At 42.3% G+C, this 12,125-nt stretch overlaps 1 pseudogene; it reads right to left on the bottom strand.

The window, feature by feature from the left end:
• Nucleotides 1–1,993: 1,993 nt before the first annotated feature.
• Nucleotides 1,994–12,125, bottom strand: part of LOC104860419 — a 28,843-nt pseudogene continuing 18,711 nt past the window's right edge.

The raw sequence follows: 12,125 nt of genomic DNA, 5'->3' as shown, positions 1-12,125 counted from the left end.
TGGGATGGTGCAGCAAGGGAATGAAAATATGCAGGAAAGAGAAGAGCATTAGGGACCAACACCCGGGACTCCCAACATCAAGACAGCAGAGCAGGAAACACACAGGAGATGGGCTGCTGTGTCTGTGACCTGCAAGGCAGGAGAAAATCCGAAAGCCACATCCGGGAAGAGGCGTCTTCAGGAAGAGAGGGTGATCCGTATGGTGGGGGCTGCTAGAGTCAGGTAAGATAAAGGAAGGCGATTTTGGTGGGGTGCTGGCAGAGAAGAGCTCCTCAGAGTAAGATGAGAAGTAAAAAAAAAAGAGAAATTCCTGTAAATAATGTTTGTGTTCATTCTGTAAGATGAAAACACTTACAGAGTGTTTGCTGGGGAGAATGACCCAGGAGATCAGAGGGAAGCAGTTCACAGGCCAAGAATGAGCTAGGGAAAGGGGGGTTGGGAAGTTGGGGAGAGAGCAGAATGTGTGAAACAGTCGCTTGGATGCGTGTGTGTGAGAGAGTGAAGGGTTGTGGCATGTGGCACAATTGCCAGGCAGCCTTCAGGGCCCGCATGAGATTTGTGCACACAATAGTGAGAACTAAAAGAGCTACTGTATAACACAGGAGAAGCAATCACACCAGAATCCGGCTCATAGAAAACGCTAAACCAGTATTAATTATTATTACTTAAAATTAAGTACGGAAAAGTCTGAGACAATCCAAACCATAGTACTAATAACTTCATGATCAGAAATAATCTACTCCTGTATGGCATTGTATATATTTGTAATGGCTGAGTATTTGGCTCATTAGAATGATAACCTTGTAACTCCAATTTAAGTGTGTAATGGAGTAATTGATTAAGATTTATGATTTCAAGTTGAAGTCTCACTAAATGCCGTACACAATATTGGGATGTGTGAGTTTTAACTCACTATATTTATTAGTTTAATTTTCTAGATTGATAAGAATTAGTTTGTACTTAGTTTTGCTTAAGTGAGAACATTTAAATACTTAAAAAAAAGAAATAAAATATGTTTAAATTTATCATTGCTGTTTTACAATGGTGAAGGTGTTTAATTCACTGAGTTCGTAAATGGGACCAAGCATTATTCAAGGCCTCCTTAAAAATGATTGTTAACATTTATTAGGCTTATAAATAGAATAATAAGATTTGTAAGCTGAACGTAAAGCCTAAGGAAAGACCAAGGTTTTTGAATTTGTAATTTTAATAAACTGACTCCATTTTTAAAACCCAAAATAAACCTTCTTAATAGTCTTCTCTGCAGACAAAAATCACCCTCAAGGGCACCGAAGAGCAGCATCAACCACTTCTAGAAGGAGCTGAGAGAGAGGAATCTGAGATCAGAACAAACTGCTTGCTGGGAAGGTGTTGCAGGGAGCGAGCTCCATGAGTGGGCGTCCTGCACAGAAGGAATGGGACCGAATGGCAGGGCTGAAGGAGAGAGAGACGGATGGTTACCCAGCCGGGCAGAACTGAGAGTGAAGGGTTGTCTTTTTTTTTTTTTAATATAGCTCTTTTATACATTAAATTTTTTAATTTAGTAAAACGTGGTATTTACACTTGGGGACACATGTAAATTTATTACAGAGAACATCAGGTAGGTATAAAAAAAACCCAAATCTGTTCAATAAAATGAGCAAACCTGGCTGGGGATTTAGCTCAGTGGTTCCGGAGCCTGCGTCTCAAGCACAAGGACCCGAGTTCGATCCCCGGTACCACAACAATAAATAAATAAATAAATAAAATGAGCAAACCTAACAAATGAGTGCAAGGCCAATCTATGTTAGAGGCACTGAAGAGCCTGAGACAATATTCAGGAGGACCTGCCGATGAAAATAATATTATATAACATGCTGAAGCACTAAGGGGTGCCTGTGGTTATCTCTGAAAAAACTAAAGTCCAATATTTTTGTTCTAAATACACATCTGATCACAATCAGATCTTGACACCCACAAACCCAAAAGAAAGGGTACTCACTGAATTGCTAGCAGCTGGTTAACATTTTATTGAGACCATCAACATCTTTAACAATGAAACAACACACGAAGTAGAATAAGAAATCGGGTAACTTCCTTAGGAATCTCTGAGGCAATTCAGGAACATAAACTCATGCAATTATCTTTCATATCTAGCAGAGAAAAACATATCACACTCATATGGTTTATAAATAATTGCCAATCTGGCCTAAGCAACAGTCTCTAAAGCAGTCTCATGCTAAATGCAGACAGGAACTCTCTTTCCACTTAGCAAGTATGCTAGGTCCATTTTTAAAAGCAGAATCAGAGCCTGGATGCAACAATGAGACAGGAAGACAGGAGACTATGAATGAATCTGAAAACTTATAATTCAGTTTCACTCTGTGTGAGCTCCTTAATTCTGTTCATGCAATGATCAACAGCATTAAAGAGTAAAGGGATCCAACTATCTTCTGGCTGAGGGGTCATGTGACTTGCTCTTGTACCCTCCCAGTGCCTTCCTTAAAACAGATACAAGCTTCGCAGAGTTGATTCGCACGGTCAGATGACACATAGGCAGATACATGCTTAGAGCCAAATCGCCCACACTGGGGTTGATCCCCTCAGAAATGTCCACAGTGGCATCTAGCTGAGCCACTTGGTCCTTCTTGCCATTCCCTGCCACTAGGATCTGGATCTTCTTCAGGCAGGCTTTGGACGCTCTCAGAGGCGCCAGGCACGGGGCCATGAGCTCTCGGTGCTCCTCAGACCAGCGCGCATCCCGACTGCTCAGAAAGCTCCACGCCTCGGCCTCATCACCACGGCTCCCAGAGCGTCCTCCGCAGAGTCGTGCAGGGGTCCCGAGTAAGGGTCTCACTCCACAGCCTGCTCCATTTCTTCACGTTCATCTTTCCCGTAATCCACACTCTTTGTCAGCATTCAAAGAGGCGCAGCTTTATCTCTTGGTATCTGAGGCACCTGCTGGCACGCATCCCAGACACTGTTGCAGGAAATAAGGTGGCTGTTCTCGGGGCTTTGAGTTGGAGCGAGAAGTATTTCCACGAGCTGAGCCATACGGTCCGCAAGGTCCAGAGTGGTGCCCCGTACCAGCTTTCTCAGGGTGATCCCTTGGTCCTTAGGAAGGACACAGTATACTGCAGCCATTGCTTTGAGGGCAGCCTGGACTTGCTCACATATCCCCTGGGTTTCCTGAGGAGAGGGCAGCAGCAGTCGAGAGATCACGGTCAGAGTCGTGGCTTCCTGAGCCACTGTCACGGCCGCCTCGTCGAGCCTCCTCCAAAACCTCTCGCGATCGAACTCCGGGTTGAGCCTTAAGGTCACTGAGGTGTGAGGGATACAAATTGAAAATAAAAGAGGCAAGATCAGGAATGAGCATTCTTCACCAAATACCGAGTGGTCAGGGTTCTCAGAGCAGCAGAACCTATAAGGAAATAAATATGATGATAGGAAGATCATCAATAGAAGATAGATAGATGATAGATGATAGATAGATAGATAGATAGATAGATAGATAGATAGATAGATAGATAGATGATAGATAATTATAGAGACTGAGCAGTCCCTCCATATGCTATTTAGAGAACCAGGGAAGTTGTTAACTCAGTTCAGTCTAAATTCAAAGGCCAGAGAATCAGAAGAGCTGATGGTGTAACTTTCAGTCCCGGGCCAAAGGCCTGTGAAACTGGGCCACTGGTGCAAACCCTGGAGTCCAAAGGCTGATGAATTTGGACTTGCCAGGGTCTGAGGGCAGGAGGAAATAAATGCCCCAGTCCTAGGAGAGTGAACTTCCTTTCCTCTGCCTGCTGCATCCTGACTCTCGTCACTGAACAGTGCCCACCGCACTAAGGCCAACTCTTCCTTACTTAGTCCTGACTCTCCCCTCGTGGCCACCTGACTTTACCCTGTCCCCCAAGCCCAAACTCTTACCTACTGCTGTCATTTGAATGTATGTGTCCTTCCAAACCTGTATGTGGAAACTGAAACCTCAAAGTATGAAGAGGTAGGGCCTTTGGGGGGTGAATATAGTAACTCTACCACTTATGAATGAGTTCCATTCCCAGAGAATGTTCGTAAGTTGGATTCGTTCTCAAATTGGACAAAATAAATCATACATCTTTGATACAAATGTACAGTGTAAAGCATAAAAACACACACACACAAATACTGTAAATAAACTATTTTTAGTTATATCAAATGGTAAGGTAGACATGTGAGTTACTTCCAAGATTTGTTTGAATCTACAAATATTTGTAATGTGAGGTCCATTTGTATCTGTGAAAGTTCAAGATGCAAATGTTTGTAAACCAAGGATTTAGTATAGTACCCTATAAAATGGCTCCAGGAAACCAACTATTCCATTCGGGCCTTCCCGCTTTGTGAAAATGCTGCTGTGAAAAGACACGAGGGATAGAGCAGACCCTCACCAGACACTGGATCTGTTGGTGCCTTGGTCTCAGATGACTCATCTCCAGAAATGTGAAAAAAAAAATCTAATGTTTATAAAGTATCCAGTCTCAAATATTCTGTTACAGCAGCACAAACAGACTAGACAATTACAATGCTATATTGCCTCTTGGTAACAAATTATACCTCCCAAGAATGTTGGTATCAGGCGGCTTAGTGGTGCTAGGTATGAACCTCTGTCTCCTCCAGTAGCAAATGGGGAGTAATGCATCCTATGTAACAGGGACAATTGTACCAGCACATAGAGAAAGAAGAAAATTGTCCTTGTGTTCTTTAGAAAGACCCCGTACTGCAAAGTCAACAAGGTTAGTGCAGAAAAGGAAAAAAATAAACCAACCTTTCTTGCTCATACTAATGCAAAACTCCTCAATAAAACTGGCAGAATGAGAAATACGCTATTTCTTGTACAACTGAGTTTATAGACTGAGCTAAGGCCCTTTAAAAAATATTAGCAAGAGAACTTAACAAGGCATTAAAAGAGAAATATAGCATGATCAAATGGTGTTGATTATAGGAATGTTAGGATAGTTCAATAAGAGTAAGTCTATTAATATAATTTATTCTAGGAAAAAGACTATGCTAATGATCTAAAAGGAAAATATACCATGGCCAAGTGGTATTTATTACAGGAATAAAAAGATAGATCAATACTGGAAAATCTATTAATATAACTTATCTTATTAATAAATAGAAAAGGAAAACCATATTATACATTAAAAGATAATGAAAATACATTTGATAAATATAATATTCATAACCAAGTTTTTTTAAATCTTAGTAAAATAGAAATAGACTCATGCCCCCAACCAACTTTAAGTGTCATGTTTCACAATGAAACTCTAGAGAGAGGTCCATTAGCACATGAACAATCAAGGATTCCTATCACAACTCTTAATTCACATTGTTCTGAGAGTCCTGGCTGATTTAATAAGGAAAATACATGAAAAGAGGGATAAATATTAGAAAGGAGGAGACAAAATAGTCATTATTTTAAAATTCATATGATTATATACTTAGAGAGATGTCCAGAAAGCCATTAAAAATATGAAGTGAGTTCAGGAACGTGGCCAATTACAAATTAAATATACAAAAATCAATAGTGTTCCCATCCAACAATAAAAAGTAGTAGTTAGGAAATAGAATAAGGAAAGATCACATGCATAACATCAGCGCAGATGTAAAATAAATAGAAATAAGGTTGCCATGAATATGCAAAGTCTTTTGGGGGGAAAAATACATAGGGACATAGAAGAAGACTTGGAGATAAATACTTGGTATTGAATAGAAAGCTTAATGAATAGAATGCTTAAGCCCCACCTATGTCCCTCAAATTAATATAAAAATTGACATATTCTAACTAAAAAACCCTAAAGGTCTAATCTTGCAATTTAGCAAAGCGATTCTAAAGTCATTTTGGGCCATGTGTGGTGGTGCACCTGTAATCCTGGCATTCTTGGCAGTTAAGCCAGGAGGATTGCAAGTTCTAGCCCAGCTTGGGCAACTTAGCGACTTAACAAGAGTTTGCCTCAAAATTTAAAAACAAAATTAAAAGGATTAGCATGTAGCTCAGTGCAAAGTCCCTGGGTTCACTCCCCAGTACCACATGCATATATACATACAGTACACACATAGTTAATTTGAAGAACAAAGCTATCAGAATACTTAGGAAAAGTCTAGGATATGAGTGAGAAACTACTTTCCCATCCACTAGGATATGTTACAAGGTTTTAGAACTTAAAAACAATATGGTACTGATAAAAATCTTTTCAAAACCTCCTGGAATTTTGCTTTAATCAGGTGTAGTAAGATAAAGATGCTGAGAAAATTGCCTTAGAAAGAAAAATGTATTATTTATAGCTCTCACAAGGAGAAAGCAGGCCACACCACGCAGGGTCGCGTGGAGAAGCGCCCAGGCCAGGCAGAAAGTAGGAGGGTGTGGTGGAAAGCATGGGCAAGAGCCTTCACTATGGTTTTTCAGGAAGGAATAGGCAAAGCTGGGTAAGTAGCTGAGCAAGTATAGGATTGGATAGTGAACAATTTCAGTGGCCCTGAGATATAGGTCACCAAGTGGTCCAATACCTGGTCCTGGCTTGGCTTAGAGGACGGGGAGTGAGAGTTACAGAAAGGATGTGGTTTAGGGGAAGGGTTTGGGATTGGCCAATGTCTCTAAGGAATCAGCCAAACCAAGAAAGGGCAGTCTCTCCATGATTAGTAAAACCCCAACTGTCAAAGCACCATAAAATACAGAAAATTTTTAAAAGTACGATAAACACTACAGACTAATGATTCATGAAACTGAGTGGAAAGATTAGACCAAATTCTGCAAAAGAATTTTCTACATAACAATGATAGGTTTCTAAATAGTAAGAAATTGCTGATTCCTTAGAGACATTAGCCAATCCCAAAGCCTTCTTTGCCCGTTCCTTCCTGAAAAACCATAGTGAAGGCTCTTGCCCATGCTTTCCTCCACACCGTACTACTTTCTACCTGGCCTGGGTGCTTCTCCATGCGATCCTGCGTGGTGTGGTCTGCCTGCTCCTTGTGGGAGCTATGGTTTTGTGATGGAGTGCTTGCCTAGCATGTGTGAGGCTGCATGTTCTGTGCACAGTACCACACAAAAGAAAGAAGGGGAAAAAGAAAAAAGAAATTGCTAGATTGATCAATAGTGTATTGGGACAACTTCCTATTCTTTTAAGGAAAAGTTAAGTTAGAAATGTATCTCACAAAATAAATTTGAAGTGGTTCAAAACTCTAAGCAAAACTATTACATACTATGAATAAATGTGAATGTTTTTTATAACTTTGAAGTGGGAAGAGGATTACCAAATAAAATATAGATGTATTCCATGCAATATTTGCACATATTTTGATTTTAAGAGTGTTTGTTGTTTCTCTAGAATTCAGATTTAACTGGACATCCTGCATCTATATTTTATAAATCTACCAACCCTGGGGAGGAGCAACTTTTCTAAGAAAAATAAATGACTGATAAACTGCACTGATAATCAAATAAATGTAAACATCTGCATTAATGGTGCACACCTGTAATCCCAGCTACTTTGGAAGCTGAGGCAGGAGAATCCCAAGTTCAAGACCAGCCTGAGTAACTTAGTGAGACCCTGTCTCAAGATAAAAACTAAAAATTAAAGAGCTGAACCAGAACCTAAAGGGAGCTCAGTCAAAACTTTGCCAAGAGACGTCTGAGTCCTGGTTCTGTCTGCTGCCAAAAGCACTCAGGAGGGTTCAAAACATGCCGAAAGCTGGGCTAACTTTGAGCCCACTTGAGATATTATATGGGAGGCCATTTCTATCTTCCGCTATGATAGTAGACCCAGAAGTACGAGGCTCTTACAATACCTCATTAATCTGAGCCAAGTGCAACAGGCTATCCAAGTGTGTGGAAACAGAGTCCTGCCAGCTCCTGATCCAGGCAGACCACCTACTGTCCATCCTGGGGACTGAGTGCTCATAAAAACTTAGAAAGAGGGAACACTTTCTGGCTGATTAAAGACAAAATGTAAAGGCCCCTCCTCAGTAATCCTTGCCGCACCCACTGCAATAAAGGTAGCAGAGATAATTGTATACATCTTTCTAGAATAAAGCCAGTACCATCTGAACAATGTGAAGAACAAGACTACCCACGAGGAGAAACATTCCTGTGAGCCTCTGGAAGACTTGAGATTTCTCTTCAAAAAGCAAGACTCTAGTGCTACGACAAGAAGCATGGAAACCTGACCTGCTCCTCATATTTGGGCTAACAGTGAAGTTCAATGGTCACTAACTCTTTTGTTTTCTCCCACCCAAGTACTAACCAGGCCTGACCCTGCTTAGCTTCCGAGATCAGATAAGATGGGGTGTATTTAGGGTGGTACAGACAAGATGGCTGTAGACTGCTGTTTTCTGACAGGTTTTTCTTTCTTCAATCCAGCCAGTGAGCCACAGTACCCCAAGGTAGTTGGAGAGCACACAATCTCCAATAGGTAGAATCTACCGCCCCTTCCAGCCAGAAGACACTATAGAAGACAGAGACCTCCACTCCCTCAGCATCCCATAAAAAAGTTTGGATATCTGTGTCTGTCAGAGAAATGACATAGGAGATTAGGGCTTGGCAGAACTGGCTGGGAAAGTAGATGACTCTTTTTGCCTAAAAGATAATGACAAGTCATAGGATGAATGAAGTTCTAGGAAAATGAAATATACTTGCATTGGTGTAAATCTTATGGAAGCTGAATGTGGTGGCACATCCCTGAAATCCCAGCACTCGAAGGCTGAGGGAGGAAGAGCACAAGTTCAAGCCCAGTCTGGGCAACTGAAGCAACTTAGAGATCCTCTTTCAAAATTTTAAAAAATAGAGGGGCTGGGGATTTAGCTCAGTGGTTCTGGTGCCTGACCTGCAAGCACAAGGACCTGAGTTCAATCTCCAATACCAAAAAATAAAAATAAAATAGAAAAGGTACAGGACAAAGGCCCTGTGGTCAATCTCCAACATAGGCAGGGGTGGAGAGCAGTTTTCCGTATCCATCCAAGTTCTAAATGAACAGACTATAACCAAGAAGTTCCTCTTCTACAAATGTGTCCTAAGGAAACAATGAGGTGTAGCACAGGGCCTCTGAGAGTTAACACCCACTGAGCATTTTCTGATTTAACCTTCAAGCAATCAACCCTCTGAAGCTGGGAGTATTAAGCCTATTCTACAGATGAGGAAAATGAGAGTTAAACCAACCAGGATGCTCGTACAGGTCAGGCCCCAAGTAAGACGCCCATTGGCATGTCTCCTGGACACCAAGGTTTGACCTGGGACAGATATGGAACCCACAACAGCCTCAAAGGCTAGAGAGGAACTTGGGGAAGCCAAGGACACTATTTTTAATGTTGTACTTGTGTAGAAGATGTGTATTTTTACTTTCCTGACCTAGGGGACCTAACTTAAATCAGTTAGAAATTGGTTCCAGCAGCATACAAGCCAGCCAACAGTGATTTAAGTAAGTAAAGGAATTTTTTTTTTTTTTTTTTGCAACAGGGTCTCACTATATAGTCCAAACTGGCCTTGAACTCACTGTGTAGGCCAGGCTGGCCCTGCACTCAGGGAGATCCTCTTGCCTCAGCCTCCTGAATACTGGGATACAGGTTGGTGCTAACACACCTGAGGTGGGGGGCAGATGTGATAGTGGAAACTGAACCCACACTGAGCTACATCCCAGCCATCTTTTGTTTTTTATTTTGAGGAAGGGTCTCACTAAATCACACTAAGTCACTAAAGTACCTAGGCTAGGCTCAAACTTGTGATCTTCCTGCCTCAGCCTCCCAGAATGATGGGATTATAGGCGTGCACCACTACACCCTGCTGTGTAGGGGATTTTATTTTGTCTTCAGTACTTCCTCTGTCTTCTTGATCTGGAAAATGTAAACAACAAATGCTGCCACAGAGGGACAGAGTCCCCAAGCTGCCCCTAGGCACCACCACTATGGAGATGGTTTTTTTTAAGGGAAAGGAAAATGCCCCAGGAGGCTGAGGCAGGAGGATCACTCTAAGCCAAGAGTTCAGAGTCAGCTTGAACAACATAGCAAGACTCTATCTCTTAAGAAAGAATTTCAAAGAGCTGTCAGACCAGACAGGGAGCTGAGAAGCCAAGGGAAGCTTTGACTCTGCATTCCGTTTCAGCATCTACTGGGTAGGCAACTCCGAAGCTCACCTTAGGCTCCTAGGAAGGGTACCCAGCAGCCTTGGCAGGCACAGTGCCCCTTCCAGGATAGCAGCAGGGGCTGGGGAGTCAAGAGCCTTCCTACAGGCCGTGCCAGAGCAGAGCCAGGCCACCTGGGGACTGCAGTTTTCTAACTAGCTTGGGGACCTTTGTACTAGTAAAATGGCTCTATTTTTTTTCTTTTTAATTTAAAAGCCACCCTGATTTGTAGCATTTGCTGATTTCCACAGTGTAAATATTCCCACTGGGGCCAATTTCAAGTCACCACAGTGTAACAACTGGCGCACAGGATTCCTGAATATTTAACAAGCAGCTCTCGGGTGCCCTTACACACCGACTCTTGCACCACTTCTGTTACCCACTCTGGGGGCACCCAGAAATAGCTGGGGAGCCCTCTGAGGAGAGTCAGGGGATTTGTCATCGCACAAGCACAGCGTTAACATGGCTGGGGAATTAGACTCAGCTTTGTAGTAACAAGCTGAAGAGGGCCGGGGCTCGGGCTGTTTTACAAAGATTTAACGCCCATTCTTGTGTTAAAATAGACCTGCTGTGCAGCCATGTAATCAGCAAGTATTCAGTGAGAACCTTCTCTGCACCAGGGACTGTCCGAGACCAGAGGGATAAACACAGTTAAGATAAAGTTCTTGTTCTCATGGAGCTCACAGCCCAGCGCCCGTGAAGTGATGTCACGTCCTGACAGTCACTCTGAAGCACACTGAAGCAGGCAAGGGGACACAGAGTAGAAGGACCGCTATTCTAGAAAGTGCGATCAGGGAAGCTCTTGTTGGTGACTGAACATCTGAGCAGAGGAGGAAACGAGGGCGGGACCAGCCCCAATTCCGGGGAACATGGGGGACAGAAGGGAGAGCAGGTGCAAACGAGGCAGCAGGATGGCATTGTATTCTCTGTGTGGTGTGAGTTTGAGAGGAAAAAATAACAATATCTCCTTTGCATTATAAAAGGATGTTGTGTCAAAAATATAATGTGGTGATAAGAGAGGGAGCAGGGACACCAGTTAGGAGGCCCCTGCTGGGGTCTGGCTGAGAGATGACAGCAGTTGGAGCTAAGGTGGAAAGGCAGGAAGTAAAAAGTGGCTGGACAGACACAGAATTTAGAAGAATTCATTAAAATCAGGGGATGAGTCAGAGGAAAAGGACAATAAAGTTTGAATAGCCCCATGCCTTCTGTGCTCCCTACCCAAATTTTTGAGATCACTGAGGAAAAGCAGTTTCCAGGAGGGAAGAACTAAATGGAAGAATTCAGTGGAGTGATCGAACATCTATTGTTTCCTTGATTCTTGAAAGAGTTTTGCTGGGTGTAAAATTCTGGGCATATTAGACACTGGGGAAGAACCAACCACACAGTGCCATTTTCAGACAAGCCCGGAAGCCTGACACTGGACTGTGGCTGGGTGGGAGAGCACTCGCCTAGTGTGTGTGAGGTTGTGGTTCCAGCCCCATCACCACAAAAAGGAAGGAAGGAAGGAAGGAAGAGTAGTTTGCCACCAGAAGGTCTAAACACAGATATTCTAAATATTTTCTTTCCAGCAGACCAAAAATGAAGGTCTAAATGAACATTGAATGTAAATAAAATAATAATATATCAATCAAAAATCAAAGATTGCAAGATTGGATAAGAAAAATCAATTGCATATTATCTATAAGAAATACATCTAAAGCATAAATATACAAAAAAGGAAGAAAATGGAAAGCATATTATCAAATACTGTCTTGATCCATTTTGTGCTGCTACAGTAGCATCTTGAGACTGGGTGATTTATAATGAATAGAAATTTATTGGCTCACAGTTCTCGAAGCTGGGAAGTTCAAGATCTGTCCAGGGCCTGCTTGCTATGCTGTAACATGGAGGTAGGCAGGGGGCAGAAAGGGAGTGAGGAACAGAGAGAGAATTAACCTACACTTAGTCTTTACCCTACTGACCCAAACACCACTTCAAGATCACATTCTTAACATTATGACA

Source organism: Fukomys damarensis, unplaced genomic scaffold (genome assembly GCF_012274545.1).
Source record: "Fukomys damarensis isolate Sample0158 unplaced genomic scaffold, DMR_v1.0_HiC HiC_scaffold_23, whole genome shotgun sequence".
In the NCBI taxonomy this organism is placed as follows: Eukaryota; Metazoa; Chordata; class Mammalia; order Rodentia; family Bathyergidae; genus Fukomys; species Fukomys damarensis.
The sequence above is the reverse complement of the archived record's forward strand: the minus strand, read 5'-3'. Positions and strand labels throughout refer to the sequence as shown.